The sequence below is a fragment of the Nyctereutes procyonoides genome, unplaced genomic scaffold (genome assembly GCF_905146905.1).
Source record: "Nyctereutes procyonoides isolate TBG_1078 unplaced genomic scaffold, NYPRO_anot_genome, whole genome shotgun sequence".
In the NCBI taxonomy this organism is placed as follows: Eukaryota; Metazoa; Chordata; class Mammalia; order Carnivora; family Canidae; genus Nyctereutes; species Nyctereutes procyonoides.
In genome coordinates, this window is record NW_026575046.1 from 17,931,053 (window position 1) to 17,949,122 (window position 18,070).

The window sequence follows — 18,070 nt, forward strand, 5'->3', positions numbered from 1 at the left end:
AACAGTACAAATGGATCTCACCTGGCCAGCCCTAATCTTGTATGTTGTCCTAATTCCAAATATTTATATCATCATCCGGCTTGTCATTCTCTCCTGCTTAGTGGTGTCCTGCAGAAAACCGTTCAGCTCTGTTTTGCCTAAGGCTCCAAAAGCTAAAATCAGCCTCTTTTTTTCACTTGCCATAAAGAGATACCCTGGAAAAAAAAAATCCTTACAAAAAAAGAGAAACCTGGAAATATTCTGAAATTCAGAAAGTGTTATTTTGGGGCGCTTTCTGGGACAGGATGTCCCCACCATCAGCTAGAGGAAGCCCAGCTTCTGATAAACACTATTTTGCCTTGCACAGATCAAAGGGAGCCATTTATTGAAGGAAGGGATGGAAGTATTTGATGAGGCCCTTCTGCAGACTCCCCGTAAACAGGATAAGCCCTATCAATGAAAGCTTATCCACAGCCAGGCCACAGTCCCCAGTAACAATGGAGCAGCAAGAACAGTGGGTAGCAAGGAAAGGTCCTGGCGAGATTGTTCTGCCAAGAGAGTGGCCGTAAACAGGATTAGTTGTAATGAGATTATCAACTCGGGACCTGGAGGTCTGAGCTGGAGGGTTCAGTGTTGCATGAAGAAAAGACACAGAACTAGCTGGTAGGTGAGAGGATTACAAAACAAGGGGCGAGGGCTTTCCCCTCCTCGCTCCCTCTGGCCCAAGGATGCCATCCGTCTTGGGCCAAAAAATTAGCCATTGTAATTGCAAATATTGCTTTGCAGGAGCAGAAGAACCAGCAGTGGTAGTTCTCAATCAGGGGACACTGGTGATGTCTGAAGATATTTTTGGTTGTCCCATCTAAGGAGAAGGTGCTACTGGCATCTAGGGGCAAAGGCCAGGGATGCTGCTCAACATCCTACCCTGCACAGCCCCCTGACCCCACAGTACCCTTCTTGGGTCCTAAACCTCCCCCAGGCTTATGGCTAGGAAACACAGAATGAGCTGGCTTCCCCCAGGAGCTGTGTCTCCAGCAAGAGCATAACTTAGAAACTGGTCACAGAAAAAACAAAGAGTAGAAACAGAAAGTGAATCGGGGGTATGGGTGTTGTATATATAAGGCCTCTCCGTGCGCTTTTCTGAAGCGGAGCTCGGGGTCATGTCCAGGTCTCCAGGAAACATAGTTTGAAAACCGCTGCCTTAAAGTCCTAAAGCTAAGGGAAGCATTTGTAGTAAAGTGGTCCCAAATTTGACTTTAGGTGTTCTGGCACCAATACTAAAAGGGTCATGAGTGCAGCTCTGGAATCCAAGGGGGAAAATCCTGGGAATGGAGATGAGAGCACCCAGAGCTGGAGACTGGAGGCCAGACTGTGACCCGAGGCACATCTTGGGAGTCATCGTTAGTACCTGGGGCTTATGTCACAGGTGGTCTCTGAAGCTGAGGGACTGGAGGAAATTAGAGACAGACAGAAGTGTGGCACGAGAACAGGATTTAGGATTGCAAGTGGCAAACAATTGTGCGGCGCCTCGTATTTTCAGCTTTTTCTGTGTAGCTCACCTTCTCAATTAGACTTGGTATTGGGGCAGCTTTAGACACTTTTATTTTATTTCTTTTTAATTTTGATCATTGTAGTGCCTTGAATAGAGTAGATGTGTAAGAATGAAAAGAATTACATTGACTAAACTTATTTCCTTCACCGTTAAACCTCTGGAAAGATCTTTCTTTTTGCCTTCACTTCCTTTACCGTTACCTGGTTGTGCTCGGCCACCACCACACGACTGGAATGTCTCTTTAGCAGGTTGTCTGGCTTCTGGATTGCCAAGTCCACTGGCCTGTTCTCAAGTCACCCTCTGTAATCTCTGCAGTACTCAGCACCATGAACACCCCTCCGTCATTTACCAGTCACAGACTATGCTTTCCATAGCACTGTGTTTTCGTGGTTCTTTCTCAATCTTCTTGAATATTACTTTATAGCCTCCCTTGTTGGCCGATCTCCCTCCTAGTCCCCCTGAAAGTAGATAATGGCTCAAATTTCTTTTTGACCCTCTCCTCTCCTTTTTCAAGTTCTACCTTGCTAATCTCATCCATGGTCTCAACTCTAGTTTCTATGAAGATGCCTTTTAGATCTGATGTCTTTCCTAATCATTTTGGGCCTGGTCATCTGGAATTGGGGGAAGGAGCGAGGGTAGGCATGCTTCAACAAATAAACCATCAGCTCTGCGTTGATGCTGGAAGCCAAAGTTGGTGTGGCCGGGTAGACAAGGACAGGGGTAGAGTAGGGGACACAGCAGGAAGGTCGACCTTGGTGGGCCAGCCAACCAGCACACAAACTGGAAGGACGGAAGCAAAGACGGGATGAGGGAGAGAGGCAAGGTGCAGCCAGGTGGTCTGGCATCAGTTCATGACTTCTCTCATGGACCCTGAGTTCTGACCATAGCATGGCTCTGACATGGTTTCCTCTCCTTCCTGTAGGATTAGGAACAACACACAGGTACTGATTTCCAGACCATATTTCCATGAGGCTTTGCCACATCACTCCACTGGCACCTCCTGGCTCCCTCTTCCATGCCCACTTGGCATTTGTTCTCCAAGAACACTCATGCTTCACTTATAAATAGTGGCTGTCTCTTGAATAGTTGTGCTATTCCTAATTCTATGCCTTTGTGCTTGAGTGCCTTCTATCTGCGGTGCCCTTCCCTTTATCCTGGTGGATGCCAATTCACCCTTGAAAACTCAGCTCCATATCAGCCTCTCTTCGAAGCCTTCTCTGAGCTGTATTGTCCCTATGAGCCCTTCTGCTCCCACATCCCTGCACACACCTGCCATCGAGCACTTAGCCGACTACACTGTAACTCCTCGTTTATGGTTTTGTCTTCCCCAGTAAAATCTGAGTCTTTGAGGGTAGAGCCTGTCCCAGGATTTCTTTTTCCTCTGCAGCTAGCCCAGCACTTCTAAATGGTGTTCCTCAGAGTTCTAGTTAACATGGATTCCTCAAATGAGAGTCTATAGCCAAATATGTTTGAAGAGAACTCCATACAAACAACACAGGAGCTCAAGGATGTCTTCAGCAGAAACCTGTTCCATCTGGTTTAAGTAGATCCTTAGGAAACTTGTCCAAATTGCAAAGCTGAGAATCTGCCCAGGGTGACCTGGGAGGACAGAGAAGGGGCTAACTCAGGCTCAAGCAGCACTGGAAGCATTTCTGGAGGAAGCACTCTCCATCATTCACAATAGGATAGCCACCAGTTTAACCCCTAGGAGGCAAACTCTGGGGTATCCTAATACTTCCAGTGACTGAACTTCAGGACTGGATGTGGATGTCAGGCGAGTCTCATTATGCAAAGAAAGTCCAGGCTTCCAGCATGTCCTCTTCTCATATCCATTCCTGTGGGCAGACTCTACTTTGAATTGTCCTGCCACAGGCTGAATCACATCCCTAAGCTCACTCAGCACCTTCCATCTGTTATCCTATTGTTGGTTATATTTTCCTGTGTATTTCCTAGTGCCCTCCAGTCGCAGCTTCCTGGGGGCAGGCGCTGGTCATTTAGACTACTTTCCCAGGCATATATTGGGCACCCAATCAATGCTTATTGGATGCAGTAAACAGCATAATTCAACAGTTCATGTTTGCATGGAGCAGCAGAGGCACAGGTATGATAAGATAGAACATGAGCTTGGGTATAGGGAGGCCCAGGAGGCATTTTCTACAACTGCTGAGGCTGAGCGGAGCAGAGGCTTTTTCTTCTGCTTCCATCTGGAAGCTAATGAATCTGTGAGTTCCTGTTTAACTCCCAGACCTGAGGATGGGAAGATCTCTGACTTGGATATCTAGCACATTCCACTCCTGAGAAGGCCAATTGTTTTCAAACCACCAGGCGAGACTTTCTAGTTTTGTACAGAGGCAGCTCTGCACAGAGGTTTAGGGCAAGCACTCTGCTCCGCGTGTGGACTGGAATCCTGGCTTCTCCACCTGCTGCCTCTGTGACTTGGAGCAAATTCCTTGACCTCTCTGTGTCTCCATTTTCTATAAAATGGGGATGAGAATCACAATACCTCCCTCCTGGGTTCCTCTGAGGACTAAATGAGTTACAATGTATGTGGCATTTAGAAGTGTGCCTAGCATGTAGTGAGTGCGATGGAAGTGTTTGTAAAATCAATCCGTCTGCATTAGATTCTATGTCAGGGCAGATCCTGGATGGGACAATGAATAGTGGTTGGACAGGGCAAATTACCTACTGTTCAAAAATAGTAATAAAAGCTAGCACTTCTGTTGTCTGATGCCACCCCACCATCTACAAAATGGGTGTTCCTGTCATGGTTTATAGAGAAAACAGGCCCAGAGGTTAACAGGCTCAGGGCTGTACAGTTGTTCCACGTTAGGTGATGGGGCCAGGCTCCTTGCTAGGAAGCCCAAACCTTCTCATCACGTGACATTCTCTCATGAGGGATGTTTGAACTCAAGGCAACCCAGGACTTCCCATGACCTGCTGGTTGGGAAGTGGTTCACAAACCTCTTAAATTGCACATTTCATGTCATATCTCACCTATATGTCTGGAACTAACTAGTACTTTAAAAAAAAGATTTTATTTATTCATGAGAGACACAGAGAGAGAGGCAGACACACAGGCAGAGGGAGAAGCAGGTTCCCTTCAGGGAGCCAGATATAGGACTCGATCCCAGGACACCGGGATCATGACCTGAGCCAAAGGCAGATGCTCAACTGCTAAGCCACCTAGGCACCCTTAATTAGTACTTTTATTACAGAGGTTAAACTTGCATGTTTGTTTTTTTTTAACACACTACAATAAAAAGCAAGCCTCTTTCCACCTTTACCTTCTCTATCTATCCCTACCAGTTCCATTCCCTAAAGTCTCAGGATCACATTTCCAAAACAACCTATGCCTTTGTAATATTTGTAAATATTTTCTTGATCATATTCAGAAATGAGGTCATACCTCATACACAGGTGGCTTCCTTTGGTTATTTAACATTTTAAATCCAAATACTTAAATAAATAAGTCTCACTGGGCCTCACATCATGTCTAAGGAGAGGCCTTCCAATGTTCTTTATGCACCTCACACCTCTGCAGATCAGAAGAGTGGCTGTGCTGGAACTGTGTCTTGTTTTCACTCAACAGGGCTTTCTCTGGAGCATGCAAGCTTCAGCATTCAACATGTCTTTCCCAAGTCTTCCCACCCCTCTTCTCTATCACCTGGACACACACACACACACACACACACACACACACACACACAGACACCAGCTCAGAGCCTCTCCTTTCTCCTAATTGTATGGAAAATTCCTGTAACTTCTAGCAAGATAGAGACTCTTGTAGGAGAGTGAGTGGAGCAGGGCATTAGCACACAATAGACAACAACTCATCTTGACCTTGACCATTAAATGGGAGAGCTGGAGGCCCCGGAGATTAACCTACTTCTCTCTCTCCATTCAGCAGAGCAAGAATGGAGAGGAAAGCAATGCTCAGAGAGGGTGAGTAATTTCCCCTCAATCCACAGCAAGCCAGATGCAGAACTAGGACTAGCTGAAGATTGGTGAAGTCAGGTGCATAAGGTTATATGCAGTTGTAGAGGTAATAGATGTGATGAACTTGGAATTAGCTTAGAGGGGATCATGATGCTACCAACAACATTTTTCAACCCATCATTCAGAATATGGGACTGTGCATTAACTCTACGTCTATCTCTTGAGAGGATGTCTTTCAGAAATGCTCCATGCATTTATATACATTTTTTCCATGATTTACCAACGAGGTCACACTTTCATAGTGATACAAGCTTCATTGCTTATATCCCCAATGTACAGATGAGGAAGAGAGGCCCAGGGAATGACTCAGCAGCTCACCACAGGAATCTCTTGGATGTCTGCCTGGACTTTTGTCAGATCTACTTGGTTGACTTTCTATTCAGTATTATTACTGAGGTCTGATTGTTAAGAACATGTTCTCTGGGTTTCCTGCTTATCTCTGAGCTGAAGAAAATGTGTGTGTGTGTGTGTGTGTGTGTGTTTTCTGTTTGCTTTTCAACCTTCAGCTTCCATGACCTTAAAAAAAAAAAAAAAAAGCACAAGCTGAGCTGGTCTAAAAGCAGCCTGTTTGCAATGTGATATGGGACCTGGATCATGACCAGCTAAACCTTGGTGTATAGTGTTCTCCAAACACATTTCAACAATTTTTCCAAGTGGCAAGTAGTTTATTTCCACTGAAACACTTGAAGATGCTGAATTAACAGTACATTTACTAAACTATTGGATAAGCAGTGGTAAAATTGCAGTTTCTAAGTCTGAAAGGGAAATGGCTAAATATATATATACATATATTTAGCCAAATGCATTTTCAAAGTTAGAATCGGCTCATACAACATTTTCATCAGTTCATAGTCTTTATTAAGATTGATAGTTAATGAACCATAACCTCTAACATCACTTTCTGCTTTAAAATTTATGATTCTCTATTAAAAGAAAGTCACACGCTCCCTAAGCCCAGAAAACCTGATGCATTATGTGACCCAATTCTGGAAAATGTTTCTGAATTGCCTTTTGTTTGTTTCAAGAATTAACTGTACATATTTTATAATATATATTATTATATATACAAGCTATATATAATGAATTGTGTATGTGTATATATATATATATACAAGTGTGTGTGTATATACATATATATACTGTGTATATATATATGTGTTATCCATCATTTTACCAAAAGCGATAACTGCCTCTGTCAGTGTAGAGGTAAGGTGGGATCTTGCTATATGAGAATATCCTAGAAATGCACTGATGAAATGATGGTCCCTTCTTGAGCCTATATGGTAGAACTACATGACTTAAATTATGGAGTCAGGACTAATCTTAGGCTTTGAAAATCACTCCCTTTTGTTCTTTCTAACCTACTTTCCTCTTTTATCAAAGGAGGAAGAGTAAGTAGGTAAATATGACTGAATTTTTTAGGGTGAAAGGAAATGTGGTATAACTTTTCAGGTCCTACTTCAATACCTATGACTAATGAAACATTAATTATAGTGTCAAATAAATCTTGAGAAGATTTCAAAGCCAAGCCTTCTCTTCTTTTCATTCCATTGACTTACCATCTGGGAATCTTGCCTTATCAAGGATAGCTGCTTCTCATGGCTGTTCTCAAGAGTCCGACCCAACTGTGACATGTCAGTCCTTCTGCAGTGGCATTCAAGTCACCTACCAACACTTCCACACACCTTTCATGTTTCCTTCCACCAGCACCAAAGTTCAACCAACACCCTACCTCTTTTTGAAGAGTCTGCACCTGCTCCCCACTTCCTGGCTCCCTTTGTCTGGAGCCTAGCTTCACCAGCTGAAGTCTCTGTCACCACCCACCGCTGGCCTACAGTCACGGGCACTATGACTGCCTTCAGGGTTTCCCTTGCTGCCTTGGCCAAAATTGTCATTTCCACCGATGTTTTCACCAACAAGCCATACTTGCCTTCCTCGGGCAACAGTTACCACCAAATTAGCCATCAGAGCCTCTGCTGCTGGGTAGGTCTAGGCTATGTCAACCAGGGGCCATTCCCTGTTCCCAGAGGGCATTTGGAGACATTTTATAGTTGTCACAACATCTTATGGGCGGAGGCCAGGGGTGCTGCCAAACATCCTATAATGCACCAGGCCGCCCTTGACAGCAAAGAAATATCCAGCTTCAAATGTTAATAGAGCTGAGGTTAAAAAAAAAAAAAAATACAACAATTCTGCTCTCAGAGATAGTGGAGGCCTTTGTTTCTCTTTTTTTCTTCACGTTTGGCAGAAAGACTAAAACAAAACAAAACAAAATCTGTCTTCCAGGCACACACCTGGAGCTGCCATTCTCTTCCCCACTCCTCAGCTCAGGATTGGAAAACATGAATAGGCTCTGGTAGTACCAGCCTTGTCATCCTTGTCATTCCGCATGTGGGACTGGGACAGAGCAGCTCCGTCTGCGCAGAGGAACCCATTCAGACCAGTGGTTTTCAACCCAGGCTACACATCAGGTTTGTGTCATTTCAAATATTTTAAATATGTAGAATATAGATGCTCAGAATTCAAATTGGATTGGTCTGGAATGAGGTCTGGGTGATATATTTTTTAAAAGTCTCAGCTAAGCAGGAGCAGCAGGAGCTAATCACCCCCCTGTACTGGCATCCCGCTCAGTGAGGAGAGAACAGATCTTCCCAAAGAACTGTAAGATACCACTTTTGGGGACCCTCTAGCCTTGCAAGACATGCAACTTTCAAGTAGGAGAGAAGTCTTTTAACTGTGTGGTCAGTCTGGGTCATCTGGGAAAATTCAAATTAATTGAGGGTCTTTGTTCAGAGTCTCTCTATATCTTGACCTGGGGCTTACACTAACTTTTAATATTTATCAAAATCAAGAAAAAGGGTAAAAGTTAAAATCTAGCTTTATAAATAAGCACTTTCTGCTAGCTATTTATTTGTCTTGGGGGAAAAATGCCTTTTTCCTATTGTAGAAAGATAAAATAATCATAAATTAAAGCCTTGAGATGAATTATGTCTTATGAAAAATAATGGGACAGTATCATAAATCACAAACAGTGTCTCTATGAAATATGACCAGTCTAATTCTGTACATTTCCTCCCTGTTTTGATACAATGGAGTCTTTATGAGGCAAATTAATTTAGCATTAACCTTGAAATCATTACTGTGCTTTCGCTGATGAAACTGATAAAATAAAAATATTTTTCAATGCTCAAGAATTTCATTAGATGATCTATAACTTAAATGAATCATATCTAATTTCTTTTCTTATCTTTCTGCAACCACACCCTCAGCATCCTACAGTAGAATAACTATGGGAGCCCAAGTTGGGAATACCAGAGCCTAGTTCCTGCCCTGGTACCTACCACTTTAGCAAGACACTTATCTTCTCTGGACTGTTTCCTTGTCTGGAAAGTGAAGGTGTCACCAGGTGATAGGTAAGACCCCTTTCAGATTTGGGAATTAGCAAGAAGGCAGATTACCACTTTGACACCCCTAAATAACAATGAAGTACCAGTGAAGTACCTGGTTTTATGCCTTGACATACAGGGTAGAAATATGGTATGTATCAGTCAACATTTACTGAACATTCTCTCTGCAAAAAATATGGTGCATTGTTATGGAATACTCAAAGAAATGGCAATTATATCTCCAGGATTTTACTTTCAATAAGATTATAATTTAGTCGGGGAGATAAACAGCTCCATCATATCAAAAAATTCAAAAGTGACAATTGGTATTTCATTAAATATGTAAATCTTTATTGGACAACTACTGGATGAATTAGACCTTAATCTATCACAGAAAATCATGCTGATATGCTCAGGGAAAAGTTGGGATTTTCTTCCTGTGTACAAACTACAGTAATATACCTACATTACCACTTCAGTTAGTGGCATGGTGTTATCTACTATCTCAAGTACCTCTCAAACATACTACTGCAAAATTAACATTTGTTTATCCTATTTCTGGATAAATGCTAAAAAACTCTCTCCTGGTGATCTGCTCCTCCAGCTGAGATGATCATCTCTCTTGTGTTTCACTGAATGTCGCTAAGTGGAGAGCTGGTGATCATCAATAATTTGGTAGCTAATTTGATTAAATATGCATTAATTGAGTACTTAGTAGGATATGTGGATCTTGAGCACTGTGTTAAGTATTGGCAATATATTCAGAAAATAAATATTATTTATAACCTTCCTATAGAGTTCATAGTCGGGTAGGGAAAAATAGATAGGAACAATTAAATTTACTATGACAAATATAATGACATCTGTTCCATGTTTGAAGGTAGATCATCCATTCATTCATTTAACAGATACGTGTTTTGTGCCCATTTCTCTGGTCACTATCCAAGGCATATAGTATACATGAGGGAAAAAACAGACACAGTGCTTACCTTCTCATGAGCTTGCAGCTTAATGAAAGAATAGACATTGAACAAGTGAACAAACAACAAAACAGTATGTAATTTAAAAAAATACTAGGTTGTGACTGTAAAGGAAGGAAATAGGGTAGAGTGATCATGGCAGGGGTAGCCTTAGGCTCCCAAAGTGGATTGGAAAGCTTTTCTTGATGTCTTAGTAGAGAGATGAACAGAGGGGCCCATCATTAAAGAGCAGATATGAGGGCCCCCAGGTCAGGGGACACAGCATAGGGTAAGGTTGGAGACAGGAGGGAGTTGGAGGACTTGCAATGGGCTTTGTAGTTAAAAGAGGAGAGTGGTGGAGATGAGGCTGGAGGCAGATCATGTGGGAACTATATGGACCACAATCATGAATTTTATTTAAAACCCAATGAGAAGCCATTAAGGAATATTAAATTGGGGATGGCAGTGATCCAGGTTATAGGTGGATTTTCTGTTCATCTGATTTAGGTTTTAGAATATTATTTTGGGTGCTAAACAGAGACTGTATTTGTGGTTATGTAGAGACCATATAGGAGGTTGAGGTGACCTGGATTGGGATGGTGGCAATGGGGATGTAAAAAAAGGAGGTAGGGGGGCTGGATTTGAGGTTTACTTTGGAGAAAGAAGCAACAGCGCTATGACAGATGGGGGAGAGTGTGGGAAAGAGAAGACCCACAGGAAGGTGTCAAGGAGGCCACTGCACATACAAGTCTGAAGCTTAGGGAAGACCTCGGGGCTGGGAACTTAAATAAACAAACCTCTGGCAACTGCATGGTGCCAAAGGGTAGGAACAGATGAAGGCACTTAAAGAATTAAACAGAGACGGAACCTGGGCCTGAGGAAGTCTGACATTCATAGGAGCTAAACAATGTTAAGCTCAAGATCCCTTACGCAATATCTTATCATACGTGTATAAAAAGCAACATGGTATGAAAGAATAGGCCAGGGTGTTGGAATGATCATTTTCTGTTCTCATAAGCAGAGTAGGAGAAAGCTGGAAGCTCCTTGCTATATAGGGGGAGGATGGATTCCCAGGTTTGCTGGGAAATTAAGAAAGCACGGACTTCGGGCTCCTTCACTAGCATGTGTCCCTTGCAAGGCCCTGAGCGTAATTACGCATTTCTAATGTTGTACTTCTGTTTTCCACACTGGGTCCCAAATTACATAAGCTCAGGCTGGGTCTGTCCCTGATGGGGAAAATTAAAGAACAGATCATTAAATCAAAACCCACCAAGGACCTGACACTTTGGCTGCCGATGGGCCCCTTTAGATGATTTCTGTGCTGGGTCACCTAGAAGTTGTGAGCAGACACATTCTTTTAAGGAAAGCTTTATGGTTCACAATTATTTCCTGATCTAGTCACATACCCCTTAACCAGAAGCATGGTGGCAACACTGCAGGAGAAGAATAAGGCCTAGGTCAGGACTGAAAAGTAGAGTTCCATCATCGGCCTCCCTAGGGCCACCAGAATGTCTTATGGGCAACCTATGGAATGAGCCACCTGGGTAAACAAGAGGACATCTAGTTCTTCAAACCCAAAAAGTTCAAGAAAGGGGCAAAAGAATAAAAAAAAAATGGGTAAGCACATTGGCTGCATAATATGTAGGGCTCAGTGGAAATTGGAAATGTGGATGGGTCCTTTGTTCAAAAAATATTAACAACTTTAAGATGGTGCCAGCAGAGCATGAGCCCAAGGGTGGGGGCTCTTTGAAGCATGGAGCCCTGTCTGGCCTGCATGCCTGTGAACCAGCCCTGGGGACAGGAAAAAACTTAGGTTTTCTTAGAGATCAGGGTTCTCAACATCATTTAGACACACTTTATTCCAGACACGGGGCAAGATATGTTCACAGTTCATTTTATCCTCAAAACAACTCTGCGAGAGAAGTAGCATTATCGGCATTTCAGAGGTGCAAAAAAAATCTCAAAAAGGTCAGTTTGCACAAAGACATACAGGTGGTATGTTCCTGTGTGCTCAGGGGAGAAAGAGAAGAGACCAGAGGTCATTCTGCAAGTATTGGTCAGAGGCAGGATTTGGGCTTCCATCATTCAGCTCATTTAACAAAGCCAAAATGTCAAAATGGCTTGATTACTGTCGCTGGGAAGGACAGCTGAGTGGTGACGAGGAAACTGAAAACACCTCTGGCTCTTAACCACTTCTCTGAACTATTTAGCTTTGTGCTGCAGCAGGGCGACTGTCATTCTAACAAAAGCAGACACATCTGGAAGCTTCCAGACTTTCGGTTTTTGTATTTAGCTACTCTGGTTGGCACAGGGTTAAATGACTACTGCTTTATTTGCAATTTATTTATATTAAAAGTGAAATGTCAAGTTCACACAGGGTGAAATAAAGGACTCTTTATAAACATGCAAACAAACGCAAGTGTTCACTGCCAAAAATATCCAAACAAACCAAACCAGAGACAAGAAATATCTCCTTGGCTGAAAGGGTACAGTTCCTCCACATGGCATCTTCAATAGAGGAAAGGAAATCCTGACATTTAAGGCGAGACTCAGTCAAATACTAATTTCATGTTGTTCCTTAACATGCAAGGAACCATCTAACTTGGTAGACACCAAGTGAAGGGAGATTCGCTACTCTTCTGAGTAATTCGAGCACCGAGGACACCCATATTACAAACTGAGGCCAAAAAAAAAAAAAAAAAAATCTAGTCAGGGATAGGAATTTTTTGGTGTTTTGCCAATCATCTTCAGAGTCCCTTGAAAATTGCCTTATCATCATTCATGCTGTCTATTTACACATTTTATAATGTACAATAAAGAATTCTTTTATGAAAAAGCAAATTATTTGACTACAAGCATACATACACCAGCTTATATAGGAGTTTCAATCGTATAGGTGTTCTTTGCCTTTATGATGTTTAAATGCAGAGAAAAACAGTAGGACCTGCATACCCCCAAGTCCCAGAGATGGCAGGTATGTGACTTCTCAAGTACATGTGGATCTGGCATGATTATCACCCAGGAGACATGGCGCCATATCAATATTAGGAACTGGAGTTGAGCCTGTAATATGCCCGGGCCAACTCTGTGGCCCTTGAAACTGGTGAAACAGGTTTACTGCTTACTTTGATCTACACACATGAAACTCAGGGCTTCCACTGACAGGAGAGTTTATGGGATCATGGTTCTGGTACCTTTTCTGAGAAGGAAGGAGATGGACATTGACATATTCTCTTTCAGCCATCACCCTATAGAAAAGCAGCAGGCATGCCTACAAATGGGGTCACTCAATGTAACAAAACAGTCTGCCGTCAGGAGAGGGACAGCAGGCATGACGTGTTTGGTGAACACAAAGGAATTTAGGCTGTTCTCATAGGCCGGTGATGCGTTCTGGCCTACTCCATGAATAAGACACAGCTGAGATCTTGTTCCTCATTTCAGAGGTAGGGGAAACCCTGCATTTCTTAAGCAAATAGTATCACATGTACACAAAGCTCGATACTTATTCCAGTAAATCTTAAATCAGTTTCCTAGAGTATATGTCTGTCTATCTATCTATCTATCTATCTATCTATCTATCTATCTATCTATCATCATACACATATATATGTATATATAGTATGAAGATCAGTTTGCTGACTTCCCTGCAGGAAGGAAATCACTGGAAGAAAGTCTTTATTGATCTTGCAAAAGAACAGGCCAGAATATCCTGTTCACATCTGTTTTGGGGGAATGTCACTACCTGTGATGCTGTGCAGGGGCACACTCCTCAGAGCAAGGTGCTTTCTGCCGCAGCAAGAAAGTGCACAGGGACCAGAGCCAGGTAGCTGGCTCTAATCTCATCTCTCTTAGTTTCTAGTTTTGCTAATTCCTCAGCATTAGATTCCTCATCAGTTAAATAGGGTTATTAATGCTATCCTCAAAAGGAAAAATAGTTTCCTATTCAGTGCATCTGCTCCCTTTCTTCCTTTTCCCACAACCATGACTTTCTTTGGTTTCCTGATATTTCCAGTTAGAAACACTCATTTCCCAGATGTTGGTAGAGCTGGGGTGGCCACATGACCCGATTCTGGTAAACAAATGATAAGCGGGTATCATTGGGTGGGGCTGTCACAATGGAGATAGGTTCCACATGCACTAGCTTTTTTCTTCTCATCCCCCTTCTTCCCACCCAGAATGTGTTACAGAACTCAGAGATGGAGCAGCCACTGCAGAATGAACAACATACCCAAGAGTGTTGGAGTAAAGTAGGATTAAAAAGCATTGCTCCTTGGGCGCCTGGCTGGCTCAGTCAGTAGAGCATGTGACTCTTGATCTCAGGGTTGGGAGTTTGAGTACCACACTGGGTGTAGAGATTACTTAAAAAATAAAATCTTTAAAAAAAATTAAAGAAGCATTTCTCCCTGAATGGACCCTATCCTGACCGTCTGTCGCTGGATTCCTTGTGATGGGAGAACAGATAAGAGGGAGAAGCAGCAGCAGATTGTGAAGCTAAGCCACACCAAGCCAAATGCAACCTCTAACTAAGCTGCTAGCTGGCAAGGTTGGCATGAAGGGTATCTTGTAAAGTGCCTCATCCAGGGCCTGGTATAAAGAGTTCAGGAATAGTGAGGTACGCATAGATACCTATAGGAAGGAAGTATTAGTAGAGGCCCAGAATGGAGGAGTCGTTCCCTGCTGAGGTGGGTGCCTTCTCCCACCTGACTGCTGTGAACCAGCCGACCCAGGTTTGGGCAGCATTTCTCCTCTCATGACATGCTTCTATCTCAGGGGAACGTGTCATTTATCTCTCCCCCTTGCTGCTACCTGCAGTGGTGCCACATTCAATGTCATTCCAAGACTGGTGGACCCAGTATGGTCTTGAATCTCATTAGAATTCTTGTCTGTTTTCTTTAAATTGCACCTCATAGGGAGTTTTGATGAAACAAAAAGAACCAGATGCGATACCTAGCAAAGGTTCGTGGCCCAGGAATTGGCCTAAAACTTGACTTTAATGACTAATATTCCCCTTAATAACTTCCACGCCCAAAGAGTCAAGAAAGGTAGTGAAATGGAGAGATTCCAAGAATAGAGAGATTCTTCCAACACTAGCAGTACTGGGACACGTGATAGCAAAGCCTTACAGACCCCACAAATGCAACATACGTGATGAGCACAGTATGACCTTGACCTTCCTGGTTTCCCCACAGGTTTGAGACGACAAAGAAACAACTACAACTTGAAGTAAACTTATATTGCTGTTCAGATGCAATGTCAGCTAGTCACCATAAGCATCTCACTTCTTTACAGAGAGAAACCGGTTTGTCTACATCTGGGTTTGCTCTCCTTTTCTTTTACTAACAGCTTCACTGAAGTATAATTTTATGAAATTTGTTAACAGCTTCATTGAGGTATAAGCTTTATTGAGGTGATACACAATGACCTACATGAGTTAAAGGTGTATAGTTTGATAAGTTGAGGCATATGAATGACACCCACTGAACCATCACCACAATCAAGATAATGGACATAAAACCATCACACCCAAAAGTTTTCTTGTGCCCCTTTGTAATCCTTCCCTCTTTCCCTTCTACTGTCCCTCAACTCTCACCCTACTGGTCTACTTTCTATCCTTATAGATTAGTTTGCATTTTCTATAATTTCAGAGAAATGGAATCACACACCGGGTACTCACTTTTTTTTGTCTGGGTTCTTTCACTCAGCAAACTATTTCGAAATTCATTCATACTTTGCCAGTACAAACAATCCATTTCTTTGTATAGCTGAATAGTTTTTCACTGTATGGATGTACCATAGTTTGTTTATCCATTCAACCGTTAATAGACATTTGAATTGTTTCTAGCTTTTGCCTATTACAGATAAAGCTGCTATGAGCATTTGTATGTGAGGTTTTGTATGGACATATACTTTCGTTTCTCTTGGGTAAATACTTTTGTGCACTATTGGTGGGAATGTAAACTGATACAGCCATGATAGAAAATAGCAGAGAAGCGACTCAAAAAATTTTTAAAAATTGAACTACCGTAAGACCAACAATTTCTCTTCTAGGTGTATATTGAAAGGAAATGAAAAGAATTTTGAAGATATATCTGCACTCCCTTGTTTTTGGCAGCATTATTCACAGTAGCCTAGATATAGAAACAACCTAAGTGTTCATTGATGGACAGGTAAAGAAGATGTAGAATATAGAATGGAATATTATTCAACTATGAGAAAGAGGGAAATCCTGCCATTTGTAACAACAAATGGACCTCAAAGGCCTTATGCCAGAGAAGGATAAATACTGTATGGTATTATTTATGTGTGGAATCTAAAAAAACTTGAACTCATGGATACAGAGAGTAGAATGGTAGTTACCAGAGACTGAGACGTGAGGAAAATAGGGAGATATTTGTCAAAAATACAAACTTCCAGTTATAAGATGAATATGTTCTGGGAATCTAATGTATAGCATGGTGATTATAGTTAATGATACTATATTAGATACTTGAAAATTGTGAAAAGAGTAGATCTTAACTGTTCTTACAACCAGATGGCCTTCAGACACAAGAAAAAGTGCTCAACATCACTCATTAGGGAAATACAAATCAAAACCATGATGAGATAATACCTCACACCTATCAGAATGTCAAAATTAACAACAGAGGAAACAATAAATGTTGGTGAGAAAGGGGAACCCTCTTACACTGTTGGTGGGAATGCAGCCACACTGGAAAACGGTATGGAGGTTCCTCAAAAAGTTAAAAATGGAACTAACAGAAGACCCAGTAATTGCACTATTAGGTATTTACCCAAAGGATGCAAAAATAGTGATTTGCAGGGGCATCTGCACCCTGATGCTTTAAAAGCAGCATTATCAACAATAGCCAGAATCCTAAAGGTTCATTTATGGTTGAATGGATAAAGAAGATGTGGTATATGTATTTATATATATAATGGAATATTACTCAACCACCAAAAAGAATGAAATCTTGTCATTTGCAGCAATGTGGATGGAGCCAGAGGGTATCATGCTAAGTGAAATGAGTCAGTCAGAGAATGACAAATAGCATAGGATTTCACTCACATGTGGAATCTAAGGAACAAAACAGATAGATAGGAGAAGGGGAAAAAAAGAGAGAGGGAAACAAACCATAAAAGACCCCTAGCTATAGATAACAAACTGTGGGTTGATGGAGGGGAGGTGGGCAGGGGATGGGCTAAATGGATGATGGGTATCAGGAGGGCACTTGTCATGATGAGCACTGGGTGCTACCTGTAAGTGATGAATCACTAAATTCTACTCCTGAAACCAATAACCAATATCACACTATATGTCAACCAACTAGAATTTAAATAAATATTTGAAACAAAGAAATGTTCTTACCACAAAAAGGAAATGATAATTTTGTGTTAACTAACCCTAGGGCAGTAATCATTTTGCAATATATAAGCATACCGAGTCAACTTGTTAAGTGTATCAAATCAGTACCTTAAGCTTATACAATGTTGTATACATCAATTATATCTCTATAAATTGAAAAAATACACATTAGAAAAAGAGAGTAACCAGCAGGCCATCTACCTAAGTGGCTGTACCATTTTGCATCCCTAAGAGCAGCGTATGAGAGTTTCAGCTTCTTCACCTCCTGGTCGATGCTTGGTTTAGTTAGTCTTTTTCACCTCTTCCTTTTGAATCAGTGTGCCGTGGTTAGCTCATCATGGTTTTCGGGAAATTTACATTTCCCTAATGAAGAATGAAATTGAACATCGCTTCATGTTCTTCTGTGACACACATGTATTTCCTTTGGTGAAGTGTCACCAAAATCTTTTGCTCACTTTTGTTGAGTTAATTGTGTTTTTATTATTGAATCCTAAGAGTTCTTCATCTGGTTACAAGTCTGATGTGCGCCTTGTAAATATCTTCTTCCAAAGCCTGGGTTTATCTTTCCATCCTCTTAACAGTGTCTCTCAAAGAGCAGAAGTTCTTAATTGTGATGAAGTCCAATCTTTTCCTTTATAGATTACTGATTTTGGTGTTGTAACTAGGAAATTTTTGCGTAAGCCAAGGCTATGAAATTTTTTTTCTTATATTTTCTTCTAGAAGTGTTATCATTTAGGTCTCTGATCCATTTTGAGGTTATTTTGGTATGTAGTTTATGAGATATGGATCATACTAGTTCATTTTTTTTGTTTTTGCATATGAATATTTTATTGTT